At 38.6% G+C, this 15,001-nt stretch overlaps 1 protein-coding gene and 1 pseudogene across 1 annotated transcript in view; both read right to left on the bottom strand.

Moving 5' to 3' along the window:
* The window catches only part of LOC133043304 (solute carrier organic anion transporter family member 1B3-like), a 60,738-nt gene that overhangs the window by 38,429 nt on the left and 7,308 nt on the right, over nucleotides 1–15,001 (bottom strand). The gene's annotated exons all lie outside the window — the stretch shown is intronic.
* Nucleotides 3,356–5,859, bottom strand: LOC133043825 (lysophospholipid acyltransferase 1-like; annotated as a pseudogene).

Raw genomic sequence — 15,001 nt, 5'->3', positions numbered from 1 at the left:
GCAGGAGACACAGATTTGATCCACTCTCCAGGAGGATCCCACACGCTTTACAACAGCTAAGCCTGTGTGCCGTAACTACTGAGCCTGTGCTTTAGAGCTTAGGAGCCACAACTACTGAGCCCAAGTGCTGCAACTACTGAAGCCTCTGTGGCCAGAGCCCGTGCCACACAACAAGAGAAGCCACTGTAATGAGAAGCCCATGAACAGAACTAGAGAGGGGCCTCCACTCACTGCAACTAGAGAAAAACGCATGCAGCAATGAACAACCTGCATGTATACATACATTTTAGAAATGTTATGTATACACATATGATTGCAACTGTATTATCTTAACTCTCAATTTTTTATCTAAATATACCCTTGCATCAGAGGAGCCAAAGCACTTGGATCAGAAAATCTGCTTGTATTTTTGCAATAAATGTTGGTCTAATCTGAAAAATAAATTCAGGGGAGAATCTCATAAAGGAGAGATCCAGAGAATGGGGGCCTTAAATTTTGTATGCAAACTGTTCAGATAATTGACCTCTGAACAATTTAAGCTACCCCCAGCTAAGGATAAAGTAATTGAACTGAGATTTGAACTATTGCCTAAGAGATAGAGGTTGCAATTTCAGGTCAACAAACTTAATTGCCTTGTAACACAAACAAAAAATATCAACAAATTTTGGAAGAATATAACAATGTCCAAAATTACCAACACATGAAGAGCCAGGAAAATGTAGCCAATTCTCAAGAAAATTAACAATCAACCAGGTCCAACCCTTATATTATGTTAGTAACTAACACATATGTTACTATTGCTGGACAAGAATTTTAAAGCAACTAATCTAACTGGGCACTCTGATGTAGAGGAAAGTGTCTCAAAACGAAGGAATCGAAACGGAACATTTCACACACACACAAAAAAACTGAAAAGAAGCTATAAAAATGAGAAGAATGCACTATCCAAAATAATATGCATAATAAAGATGCTAATTTATACCACATCTTCTGAATAGATGTATGTGTACTCTCTTTGTAATCTGTGCTTCCCTATGACACAGATATTAGTATACATGCAAATTTTCTTAAACAGAAACTATAAACAGTCAATATATCCTTTGAAAAATGTTTGATAGCAGAGATAAAGATGAAGGTTTGCATCTGACACCCTACAGAACACTTAGTTTATCCTCATTCACTAGATATTTCTTTTTCCAATTAATGCAGGAAGGACATGAAAACAATTTGTTATTATCTGGAAGCTAATATTTGCTAGGATGTATTCCAGGTATTCTACAAGTATTATTTCTAATGCTCACAAAATCCTTGCCTGTCATGCATTTCTGTCTTCAGAATAAGAATAATAAAGTTTAGAGATGCAAAGTTATTTAACCAGAGGAGTACAGATAAAAATGTAGCAGAACTGTAGTTGAAATGCAAGTATTTCACACATGAAAAGCAAAACAGTTATTGGATCTGATATGCTCACACACTTTTCCTTCATCTCTTTATCATCCTAAATCACATCCTTGTTATCTCTCACTTGGCTTATTTTTTTTTTTTTTTCTTAATGATATAGATTCTGACAAGTATAAGGTGATATCTCATCATAGTTTTGATTTGCATTCCTCAAATCATTAATGATGTTGAACATCTTCCAATGTACCTTTCTGTCTCTATGTAGGTATGGCCTTTCAAAGGCCATCATATGTCTTCTTTGGAAAAATGTATTTCAGCTCCTCTGCCTATTTTTTTTTAAATGAGGTTGGTTTTGTTGTTGTTGTTGTTAAGCTCTGTGAGTTTTTTGATATATTTTGGATATTAACCCCTTATCTGACATAGGATTTGCAAATATCTTCTCTCATTTAGTAGATTGCCTTTTCTTTCTTTCTTTCTTTTTTGATGGTATCCTTTACTGTGCAGAAGACCTTTTGTTTGTTTATTTTTGCTTTTGCTTACCTTGCCTGAGGAGACATATCCGGAAAGTATTGCTGAGACCAATGCCAAAGAGTGCATTGCCTATCTTTTCTTCCAGTTTAATGATTTCAGTTCTTACATTTAATTCTGATCCATTTTGAGTTGCTTTTTAAAGCTGTCTGCTCCTGGACATCTGTTTTTGGGACTTTCTTGATTACTATTTTAATCTCTTCACTAATGATCAGTCTGTTCAGAATTTATATTTCTCCACAATTCAGTCATGGAAGGTTGTATGATTCTAAGAATTTGTCCATTTTCTTTCTAGATTGTCCAATTTGTTAACAAATAGCTGTTCATAACATTCTCTAATAATTCTTTTTATTCCTGGGGTATCTGTTATTATTTCTCCTCTTCAGTTCTGAGTTTATCAGTCTTCCCTCCTTTTTTCATAGTGAGTTGAGCTAAAGGTTTGTCAGTTTGTTTATCCTTTCAAAAACAAGCATTTAGATTCATTGATCTCTTTTATTGTCTTTTTTAGTCTGATTCATTTATTTCAGCTCTGATATTTATTATTTCATTCCTTCTACTGACCTTGGGCTTCATTTGTTCTTCATTTTCTAGTTCCTTTAAATGTGAGATTTTATATATATATAAAATTTGTTAAAGTAGACCTCTATTGCTAAAAAACTTCTCTCTTAATACAGCTTTTGCTGCTTCCCATGAATTTTAGTATGTTATATTTTTATTTTAATCTGTCTGATTTTTTTTCCTTTGAAGTATTCATTGAAGTTGTTCCGTAGCATATTGTTTACTCTCCAATATTTGTGATTTATCCAGCTTTGATTTATAGTTTCATGCTATTGTAATTGGGAAAAAATGTTTGATATGATTGCATTCTTCTTAAATTTAGTGTTTTGTGTCCCAACATGTGGTTCATCCTTGAGACTGTTCCATGTGCTCTTGATAAGAATGTGTATTCTGCTTCATTGTGATGGAATGTTCTAAACAAATCTGTCAAATTCTCTGGCCTAATATATCATTTAAGACTGCTGTTTCTTTGTTGGTGTTTTGTCTGGATGATGAATCCATTGATGTAAGCAGGGTGTTAAAGTCTCATTATTGTGTTGCTCTCAAATTCTCATTAAGTTATTTTATATTTGCTTTACATATTTTGTTGCTCCTATTGTTGCATATGTATTCATCACTATTATGTCTCCTTTATCATTGTATAATGCCTATCTTAGTGCCTTGTTATTTTATTTACCTTGAAATTCATGTTGTCTGATAGATATATGGCTACACTTGCTTTTTCTATATGCTATTTGCTTGAAGTATAATCTTTTTTTTTTTTTTTTTTGCTTTTCAGAAATATTTCCTTTATATAGAAACACAGTATTCATTTAGTAAGAAACTAACTTTTTACCCTCTTATTTGAACAAATCCTCTCCTCCCAAGGTTTTTGATTGAAAATACAACATGATAGCATGTTTTATTGTCATTATTGTTATTTTCCGTAGCATTTAATACCACATTTCCTTTTCCCACATAGAATATCACCCCATAGAAGTTTCCCAAAGGAGCCACAGCACATTCATGACAAAGACAGAAAACCGTTTTTCAATTTCTGCTTTCAGGCAGGATGATTCAACTCAAATAATGTCAAATTTAATCAACTATGAAACTGAAAAATGGAAACCAGCCCAAGTGAACACCATGGCCATGATCATGAACACTCCCAAGATGTGAGGGAAGAGAAGAGAAATGTCTGCCTCTTCTTCCCAAACTTCAATGTAATTTTATTTTTAAAAAAATAATAAAAAGGTATCCTCCTGCCTTCATAGTGTGAAATTTGGGTGTTTTCTCAGGACCACGTGTGGGCAAGTGGAAGGCATGTACTTGTACAATGGGGAACAGTAACCCCTCTGAGACCTCTTTGTACCTGGACAGGAGACTTTCTGATTTTCAAGCTTGGCTCATTGCAGAAGAAAGAAGGGTTACATCCCTCGTTGGGGGTGGGGTGCGGGGGGGGACACAGCCGCCTTCAGGGCACATGCCTGACTTCAAGTCCATACAGGTGTCCGTTCACGGTTGGTGATCTTGGCTCATCGAGTTTTCAGTATTCTGCAGACCTCCCTTCACACGGTCCCTCCCCGGAAGTCTTCTGAGTGTAGTTAATGTGTTTGAGAACAGTAATGTCACCAGTCAAAGGACTGGGGGCTTCCCAAGGCACAGCCATCTTGGGTGTATTCTGGAAGACAACTCATCTCAGCTTCCCCTTCTCACTTCAGGAGCACACACTCAGGTTCCCAATATTCAGATTTCAGGGGCTGGAGATCATGCCAGAGAAACAAAAACCCAGATGCCCAGAATGCACTGTCTCTGCAAGTTCTGGCACTTTCTCCACATACCTCCATGCCACTCAAATGTCCTATGAAATATTAAATCAACTGGGCATGGCTGATTTAATGGTACAAAAAGGCTTACAAAAATACTCCCTGCACGTAAAAAACAAACAAGAAAAAAAAAAAAATGCATGTAAACATCACCTCTAAGTCACTGGAGAACTCTGGAGTCTTTGTCCAATGATTTGCAGTCTTAAGTGTTCAGCATTTTTCTTTTTTTTTTTGGTGGAGGTATCAATCCATTTTTTTCTTATTAACAGAGTTCAGAGTCTGAGGCCGCCTTTGATTATGAGCTTGTGGTTTGATTGGCAGGAATAGAATGATCAGGAGACTGATGATGTGTAAGTAAAAGTACATAGACTTGTACAAGCTGATGGTGGGTTCCACGGCCAGCATAACGAAGGGGGCCACCGTGTAAGAGACGGCCAGCTGAGTGGCAGCCCAGGTGACTATGTCATAAGCAACCTTGAGGGCTTTTGAAGAAAGGAAGTAATGTCTGTAGTTTTTCCTCACCGTTCTGGCTGCTAGAGTGACAAGGATTCCAGTTAAGAAAGTGAAGTAGTACCCAGGGTAGACACCGTGCCATAATGCAGACAGGATGAAGGTCAGCACTGTGGGGTACCAGGGAACCCGCTCGTAGCACACACGCTTTAGCCAAGTAGCTGTCTGAATATTCCAGTTCTCTACGTACATTTTGAAACTTGTGGCAGTCTCAATTTTCCAGATGTTTAGGTTAGAAAGCAGATCCCAAGAGAAATTTCCATTCTTATCCACTCCGCTGAACCCAAAGCCAGCTGCATTATTCACTGCATCAGCTAATGTCCAGGCAAAGTAATACTTGGGCTTGGAGGCTTGCATGACAACGTATAAATAGCAGAGTCGGGTCAGAAAGTTTGCTTCATGAACAAACCAGTCGTCAGCCAGGGAGGTGACAGGGAAGGTCTTCGTCAGCGTCAGAAACAAAAGGAGAGATACCAAGGTCACGCACAGCTTGTGCATCACGGCTCCAGTGGGAGAAGGTTCTGGCAGACTGTGGAAGCCTTTTTCCTTCCAGTTGACTTCCAGCAACTTCATGTGTGTGTGTCTCCCCTCAATGAAGGCTATATAATCCTTGAAATTGTTACAAGGGCCCGCTATGATACTCATGAAGTTGAGAAGGTAGCTCACGTATTCCAAAAAGGAGGGTTTTGCTTTTACAGCAAGTCGATGTTGCTCGCTGGAAAGATCTGCAGCCCTTCGACCTAATCCATCATGAACTTGGAATGCCAAGGTTGTGATCTTCTGAGTAACAATCATCAGAGGCCCAGAAAAATCTGTAGTGAGAATTCCGTAGTGGAAGATGTAGATTCGACTGATGTGGCAGATTGTAAGGTAGCCCATCGCTACAAAAAAGGAGTATCTGGTCCAGCGGGATGCCCAGGAGCTCGCTGAGCGGGTGCAGACAGGTGGAGCCCGTCGTGCGGTAGGACAGGCTGGACCGCGGCTCCGCTGCCATCCTGCATCTTCGGGAGGAGCCGCCCCCAACCCCGGCCCCCGGCTCGGCGTCCTCCCGCCCGAGTGCGCGCGGGCGGCCGTCCCGAGGGCCGCGCGCGGCCGCCGGGCTCCCGGGGAGCGAGCTGCGAGCCGGAGGACAGGACGCGGCGCAGAGTCTCCGGGCGCAAAACTTCGAAGTATAATCTTTTATTCATTCACTTTGAGCCCATATTTGTCCTTAGAGCTGAGATAGGTCTCCTGGAAGGAGCATATAGTTGGGCTTTATTTTTAAATCTATCCAGACTGCCTTATCTGCCTCCTGAGAAATCTGTATGCAGGTCAAGAAGCAACAGTTAGAACTGGACATGGAACAATGGACTGCTTCCAAATAGGGAAAAGAGTACTTCTAGGCTGTATATTGTCACCCTGCTTATTTAACGTTTATGCAAAATGCATTAGGTAAAATGTCGAGCTGGATGAAGCACAATCTGGAATCAAGATTGCCAGGAGAAATATCAATAACCTCAGATATGCAGAAGACATCACCTTTATGGTAGAAAATGAAGAGAAACTGAAGAGCCTCTTGATGAAGGTGAAAGAGGAGAGTGAAAAAGCTGGCTTAAAACTAAAATCATGGCATCTGTTCCCATCACTTAATGGCAAATAGATGGGGAAACAATGGAAACAGTGACAGACTATGTTCTTGGGCTCCAAAATTACTACAGATGGTGACTGCAGCCATGAAATTAAAAGATGCTTGCTTCTTGGAAGAAAAGCTATGACCAACCTAGTCAGCATATTAAAAAGTAGAGACATTACTTTGCTGACAAAGATCCATTTATTCAGAGCTATGGTTTTTCCAGTAGTCATGTATGGATGTGAGAGTTGGACCATAATGAAGGCTGGACGCAGAAGAATTGATGCTTTTCAGCTGTGGTGTTGGAAAAGACTCTTGAGAGTCCCTTGGACTGCAAGCAGATCCAACCAGTTCAGCCTAAAGGAGATCAGTCCTGAATATTCATTGGAAGGAATGATGAAGAAGTTCCAATACTTTGGCCACTTGATGCAAAGAGCGGACTCAGTAGAAAAGACCCTGATGCTGGGAAAGATTGAAGGCAGGAGGAGAACAAATGACAGAGGATGAGTTTGCATCACTGACTCAATGGACATGAATTTGAGTGAACTCCAGGAGATGGTGAAGGACAGGAAAGCTTGGCATGCCACAGTCCTTGAGGTCACGAAGAGTCGGACATGATTGAGTGACTGAACAATTGACAACAAAGCCACCCTGTGTTTTTTTGCATTGGTGAATTCAATTCATTTACCTTTAGGGTGATAATAGATAAATGAGGCCTTAGTACTGTCTTTTTGTCTTTTGTTTTCTGATTTGTCTATATCTCCATTTTTTTCTTTTTGTGTTTATGTTTGTGTTAATCATTTTAGTTTGGTAGGTTTTTTTTTTTTAATCAGGTTTTTCTGCTTCCTCTTTTTTATGTTTTGTGTCTCTGCTCTAGATTTATGTTTCATGGTTACCATGAGGTTTGTATAAAATATCTCAAAGACAAAATAATCCTTTTTTGGCTGATAGCACCTTATCTTCATTTGCCTATATCAGTCCCATTCTTTTCAACTTTTATGTTTCTGCTATCTCAAATTATCCTTTTTTATGTTGTGAGTTTGTTACCAATTTAAGGAGGTACAGTCATTTGTATTACTTTTTTCTTTAACCTTTATTCTATAATGAAGTGTTTAAAATTCTATTCTGATATGTAGTTGCAATTTTTAGACTCTATTTATCACCTTCAGTTCAGTTCAGTCCAGTCACTCAGTCGTGTCCGACTCTTTGCAACCCAATGAATCGCAGCACGCCAGGCCTCCCTGTCCATTACCAACTCCCAGAGTTTACCCAAACTCATGCCCATTGAGTTGGTGATGCCATCCAGCCATCTCATGCTCTGTCATCCCCTTCTCCTCCTGCCCCCAATCCCTCCCAGCATCAGGGTCTTTTCCAGTGAGTCTCAGTTTTATGTACCTTTGACTTTTTGTTTTTGGTAAAAGACTTTTTGTTTCTGTTAAAAGAGTTTCAGTGTTTCTCATAAGGCAGGTCTAGTGTTGATGAAGTCCTTCCACCCTAGTTTGTCTTGGAAACTCTTAATTTCTCCTTCATATCTGAATGACAACTTTCTAGACGTTATCATTAGCTAGCTAAGATATTTTTGGCTGACAGTTTTTTTTCATTTTGAAAATGTCATTCCACTCTCTCCTGGCCTGTAATTTCTGTAATTTAGGAAACCGTCTTTCCTTTGTAGGTTACCCTCTATTCCTTCCTAATTGCCTTTAAAAGTCTTTTTGTCACTGACTTTTGATAGTTTTAATATAATGTGTCTTAGAGAACATCTTTTTGTGTTGAAGTAATTAGGTATCCTCTTAGGTTCATAGAGAATGAATATTCTTTGTTGCATTTCCTATTTCTGCCCCACATTTGGGGAGTTCTCAGCTGTTGTTTCTTTAAGTAAGCTCTGTTCCCTTTTCCCTCTCTTCTTCTGGGATACCCATTATGATAATATTTCCCTTCATAAAAGAGTCAGGTATTTCTCAAAGAATTTCCTCATTTTCTTATGTCTTAATTATCTCTCCTCCTTTATCTATATCATTTCTAGATTTCCACCTTTGAGCTTGCTAATTCTCTCTCATATTGTCTGCTCTATTTTTAGCGCCTACTAATGCATTCTTCATCTTGTTTATTGAGTTTTCCAGTTCCAGAATTGCCCTCTCTCTCTTTTTTTTTTTTTGTTAAGAATTTTGATCTTTTTTAGTAAAGTATCCCTTCTGTTCATTAATTTTATTCCTGAGCTTATTGAATTGCCTTTCTGAGTTTTCTTGTAACTCATTCAGTTTCTTCATGACATTTTGGATTCTCTATCAGTTAGATCACTATACTCTGTCACTTTCAGAAAATTGTCACCTTGTGACTCTGAGATCGTGGATGCCTTGCTGCTGTCAGTGTCACCACGGAGGTCACTGGAATGTCAGGATCTCCTTCAGCACAAAGACTTCTTGACCACAGAGAGAGGGAAAGCATAGACTGGAAGCTGGGTTTTCAAGTGCCTCTGCTGTGTTCAGAGTTATCAGATTCATGGGTGTACCTACTGTGGGTGGGAGGTGTGGCTCAGAGTTGTAGGCACTTCCCAGACTAGAGGAAATCATCACAGACCCTGTTGCTGTTACTGCCCAATTTCCTATGGATTGCTATGCCTGAGAGGCTGGAGCTATGTGCACTGCTTCCCCTGAGGCAATTAGATTCTCTGAGGCTGTTGGCTCAGCAGCCATAAATGGGGGTCTGGGGTCATAGGAACTGCCTCTGCTGTCCCCCAGTTCCACCTCTTCTATGTATTCCAGTCCACTCAACTTTGGATGTACAGATGCATGGATTCTCTGGCATCCTGGTGTGTTGTGCAGAGTCAACTTTGCTAGGCGGTGGATGTTCTACTGGTTGGAGATTTAAGGGGATGGAAAAAGGGAGACTCTCACTTTACCATGATTTTAATGTCACCCAATTAGTCTTGCTTTCAGAATATTTGTAATCTAAAATTGGGCTCCCCCAATGGCTCAGTGGTAAAGAATCTGGCTGCAATGTGGGAGACACAGGAGATGCAGGTTTGATCCCTGGGTCAGCAAACTCCCCTGGAGGAAGAAATGGCAACTCGCTCCAGTATTCTTCCCTAGAGAATTCCATGGACAAAGGAGTCTGGTGGGCTTCAGTCCAAGGGTTGTGAAGAGTCGGACATGACTGAACAAATGAGTACACACATAATCTCAAATCACTGTGCTATTTGTATTATTGAGACAAATTTATTGTTTTCTTCTAAGCTTTAAATTGTATAATTTCTGAGAAGAATTCCTAGCTGGAAAGCATTGTGAATGGCATTATTATTAGACCTTAGTTTCCATAAGGTTTAGTCTAATTTTTAAATGAATCTTGGACCTCAAGGAGATCAAACCAGTCCATCCTAAAGGAAATCAGTCCTGAATATTCACTGGAAGGACAGATGCTGAAGCTGAAGCTCCGATACTTTGGCCACTTGATGTGAAGAACTGACTCACTAGAAAAGACCCTGAGGCTGGGAAAGATTGAAGGCAGGAGGAGAAGCAGATGACAGAAGATGAGATGACTGGATGGCATCACTGATTCCATCGACATGAGTTTGAGCAAGTTTCAGGAGTTGGTAATGGACAGGAGAGCCTGGGGTGCTGCAGTCCATAGGGTCACAGAGTTGGATACAACTGAGCGACTGAACTGAACTGAACTGACCTGAAGTATTAATGATTAAATACGCTACTTCCAAACAAGATTGGAATGCAATTTATTGATATGTTTCAGAAAAATTAAGTTCTTGATATACTGTATCTCTTTTTTTTTTAACCCTGACTTTATTTCATATATGGACTTTATATCTTATAATTCCCCTCTTCTTTCTTCTAATATCCCCTACCCACTACTTTGTTTCTCTTAGCAAAGGTAGAAAATTATTCATGGATTACCTGGTATGCATGTGATGCAAGAAAAAAGAATGTATTTTGCAATCAGATCTAGATCCAGTTGTCTTGTTTTTAATTTCCTAACCCAACAAAGATGAAAAAAATTACACAGTTCACTGAACTTCAGTTTCCTAATCCATTAAAAGATAATACAAAATAGTTATGTTATTTATTTTATAGGGTCATTGTAAGGTTCAAAGGAAATTATGTTCATGAGCTCATGGATGTGTTTGTGAAAGTTTGTCAATGCACCAAATGTATGTAATTTGCAAAGTCATTATAGATTTATCCTCTTTTTTCTTTTTATTAACATGACTTGTTTTTAAAGCTTTGCTCCATTCACACTCTGCAAATATATATATTTTTCTTTGCACTAGTGGAAGAAGAGTGTTAAATGTCAAAGCCTTTCCTACCACCCTCTGTAAGACATATCATAACCAAGTTAGAATCATTTGTATTATAGAGTTAAAAATATTAAAAAGAAAAAATATTATAAAGTGCTTATCTAATACCTGGGCTTCCCTCATAGCTCAGTTGGTAAAGAATCCACCTGCAATGCAGGAGACCCAAGTTTGATTTCTGGGTTGGGAAGATCTGCTGGAGAAGGGATAAGCTACCCCCTCCAGTATTCTTGGGCTTCCCTTGTGGCTCATCTGGTAAAGAATCTGCCTGCAATGTGGGAGACTGGGTTGGGAAGATCCCCTGGAGAAGGGAAAGGCCAGTATTCTGGCCTGGAGAATTCCATGGACTGTATAGTCCATGTGGTCGCAAAGAGTTAGGCACAACTGAGTGACTTTCACTTCACTATCTAATACCCAGCCCAAAGATTTAATTTTTATTAAATATTAACCTTATGTTTTAAAAAATATTTTGATGTGTTTTAATGTGTTTGATGTCTTTGATTTTGATCTCTTTGATTGAATTTTGCTTTATGTAATTTTAATACATTGGGAAAATCACTTAAAATTTTTTTGATATTTGATATATTTCTTCTTTTTTCCATTATGTACTAATTACAGGCAATTGTATTGCCTTAAATATCACTTTGGAAAATTATCTTGTGGCTAATTCCTTTTTTTTTTAAACAGATTTTATCATTTTAAATTTCTTTTTATCTGTGCATTTGATTTGATTAATTTCTGCCAAATTCTATATATTCATTGTCATAATCCAGAGCTTTTGGTAATATACTGGTTGTTGCCTATGCAATTAGTTTTAGTGCCTACCAATTGTAAAAAGCTTTATGAAAATTTGAACTTCTTTTGGCATAAGCTATTTCCTTAATTATTTAAATACATATGAATGCTGGGAGGAAAAAATGATAAATAAATAATTTAAGAATATCTATGTAATGTGCCACACTAAGGCACTGTATGAAAAATTATGGATGGAGGTTTGTGACATTGTACAGGAGGCAGGGATCAAGACCATCCCCAAGGGAAAAAAAATGCAAAAAGGCAAAGTGGTTATCTGAGGAGGCCTTACAAATAGCTGAGAAAAGAAGAGAAGCAAGAGGCAAAGGAGATAAGGAAAGATATACTCATTTGAATACAGGGTTCCAAAGAAGAGCAAGGAGAGATAAGAAAGCCTTCCTCAGTGATCAATGCAAAGAAATAGAGGAAAACAATAGAATGGGAAAGACTAGAGATCTCCTAAAAAAATTAGAGATACCAAGGGAACATTTCATGCAAAAATGGGCACAATAAAGGACAGAAATTTTTTGTACCTAATAGAAGCAGAAGATATTAAGAAGAGGTGGCAAGAATACACAGAAGAACTATACCAAAAAGATCTTCATGATCCAGATAACCACAATGGTGTGATCACTCATCTAGAGCCAGACATCCTGGAATGCAAAACCAAGTGGGTCTTAGGAAGTATCACTACAAACAAAGCTAGTGGAAGTGATAGGATTCCAGTTGAGCTATTTCAAATCCTAAGAGATGATGCTGTGAAAGTGATGCACTCAATATGCCAGCAAATTTGGAAAACTCAGTGGTGGCCACAGGACTGGGAAAGCTCAGTTTTCATTCCATTCTCAAAAAAGTCAATGCCAAAGAATGTTCAAACTACCACACAATTGCACTCATCTCACACGCTATCAAAGTAATGTTCAAAATTCTCCAAGCCAGACTGTGAACTTCCAGATGTTCAAGCTGGATTTAGAAAAGGCAGAGGAACCAGAGATCAAATTACCAACATCTCTTGGTTCATCAAAAAAGCTAGAGAGTTCCAGAAAAGCATTTACTTCTGCTTTATTGACTACCCCAAAGTCTTTGTGTGGATGACACCAAACAGTGGAAAATTCTTCAAGAGATGGGAGTACAAGACCACCATACCTGCCTCCTGAGAAACCTGTATGCAGGTCAGGAAGCAACAGTTAGAATTGGACATGGAACAACAGACTGGTTCCAAATAGGGAAAGGAGTACATCAAGGCTATATATTGTCACCCTGACTATTTAACTTATATGAAGAGTATATCATGCAAAATGCTAGGCTGGATTAAGCACCAGCTGGAATCAAGATTGCTGGGAGAAATATCAATAACCTCAGATATGCAGATGACACCATCCTTATGGCAGAAAGTGAAGAAGAACTAAATAGCCTGTTGATGAAAGTGAAAGAGGAGAGTGAAAAAGTTGGCTTAAAACTCAAAATTCAGAAAACTGAGATCACAGCATCTGGTCCCATCACTTCATTCCAAATAGATGCAGAAACAATAGAAACAATGACAGACTTTACTTTCTTGGGCTCCAAAACCACTGCAGATGGTGACTGCAGCCATGAAATTAAAAGACACTTGCTCCTTGGAAGAAAAGCTATGACCAACACAGACAACATATTAAAAAGCAGAGACATTATTTTGCTGACAAAGGTCTGTGTAGTCAAGGCTATGGTTTTTCCAGTGGTCATGTATGGATGTGAGAGTTGGACTATAAAGAAAGCTGAGCACCAAAGAACTGATGCTTTTGAACTGTGGTGCTGGAGAAGACTCTTGAGAGTCCCTTAGACTGCTAGGAGATCCAACCAGTCAATCCTAAAGGAAACCAGTCCTGAATATTCATTGGAAGAACTGATGCTGAAGCTGAAACTTCAATACTTTGGCCATCCGATGTGAAGAACTGACACCTTGGAAAAGACCGTGATTCTGGGTAAGATTGAAGGCAGAAGGAGAGGGGTACGACAGAGGATGAGATGGTTGAATGGCATCACCAAATTGATGGACATGAGTTTGTGCAAGCTTGAGATTTGGTGATGGAGAGGGAAGCCTGGTGTGCTGCAGTCCATGGGGTCACGAAGAGTTGGACACGACTGAGTGACTGAACTGAACTGAAGGCACAGTATAATTAAAATAAAATGAAAGACAGAGAACTTTTTACAATCAAGAGAAGAGAAACTTGTCATAGAAAGAGGAACCCCAGAAGACTAAGAGCAAGTTTTTCAGCATAAACCTTATAAGTCATGAGAAGTGGAATGATATGTTAAAAGAACTCAGAAAAAAGCAAAACAAACCATACCATCCAAGAATACTATATTGAACAAAAGAAACCTTTCAGATGAAAGAGAGGTAAAGACTCTCCCAGACAAACCAAAGCTGAAGGAGATCATCAACACCAGACTTCCCTTATAAGAATCACTAAAGGGAGTTCTTCAAGTTGAAATTAAAGAATACTGGACAGCAACATGATAGCAGAAGAAAGCACGAAACTTGTTAGTGAGGTAGACATAGAAACAAATACAAAATACTGTATTACTATAATAGTAGTGGGCAAATCAGTTTTGATTCTAGTGTAAAAATTTAATGACAACAATATTTTAAAAAATTATAAAAATATTTTAAAAGATAGTATATGTAGATGTAAACTGTGACAATAATAATGTAAAGTATAAGAAAGGGGAGAATTTAATATGTAGAGCTTTTCTGCTATCAAATTTGTTGTTATCAGCTTTATAACTGTTATAAGTATAGATATGGAGTCACAAAAGGCCCCAATCTGCCAAAGCAGTCCTGAGGAAAAAAGATCAAAGCTGGATGTGTCACTCTACCAGATTTTAGACAATGGTACAAAGATACAGTAACCAAAACAACCTGGTGCTACCACAAAAAACAGATACACACATCAACAGAACAGAATAGAGCCTAGGAAAAAACCTCGCATATCTATGGTCAATTAATCTACAATAAAGGATATGAGAATATACAATGGAAAAAAGACAAATCTCTCAACAAGTGGTGTTGGAAAAAAATGAACAGTTACATGTAAGACAATGAAATGAGTACATTTCCTCACACTAAATGTGTGTGTATGCAATGGAATATTACTCAGCCATTAAAAACAATTCATTGAATCAGTTCTAATGAGATGGATGAAACTGGAGCCCATTATACAGAGTGAAGTAAGCCAGAAAGATAAACACCAATACAGTATGCTAATGCATATATATGGAATTTAAAAAGATGGTAACGATAACCCTATATGCAAAACAGAAAAAGAGACACAGATGTACAGAACAGACTTTGGGACTCTGTGGGAGAAGGCGAGGGTGGGATGTCCTGACAGAATAGCATTGAAACAAGTATACTATCAAGGGTGAAACAGATCACCAGCCCAGGTTGGATGCATGAGACAAGTGCTCAGGGCTGGTGCACTGGGAAGACCCAGAGGGATGGGATGGGGAGGGAGA

This window comes from Dama dama, chromosome 22, assembly GCF_033118175.1.
Source record: "Dama dama isolate Ldn47 chromosome 22, ASM3311817v1, whole genome shotgun sequence".
NCBI lineage: Eukaryota > Metazoa > Chordata > Mammalia > Artiodactyla > Cervidae > Dama > Dama dama.
Note: the sequence above shows the minus strand (reverse complement) of the source record. Positions and strands in the feature narration are given on the sequence as shown.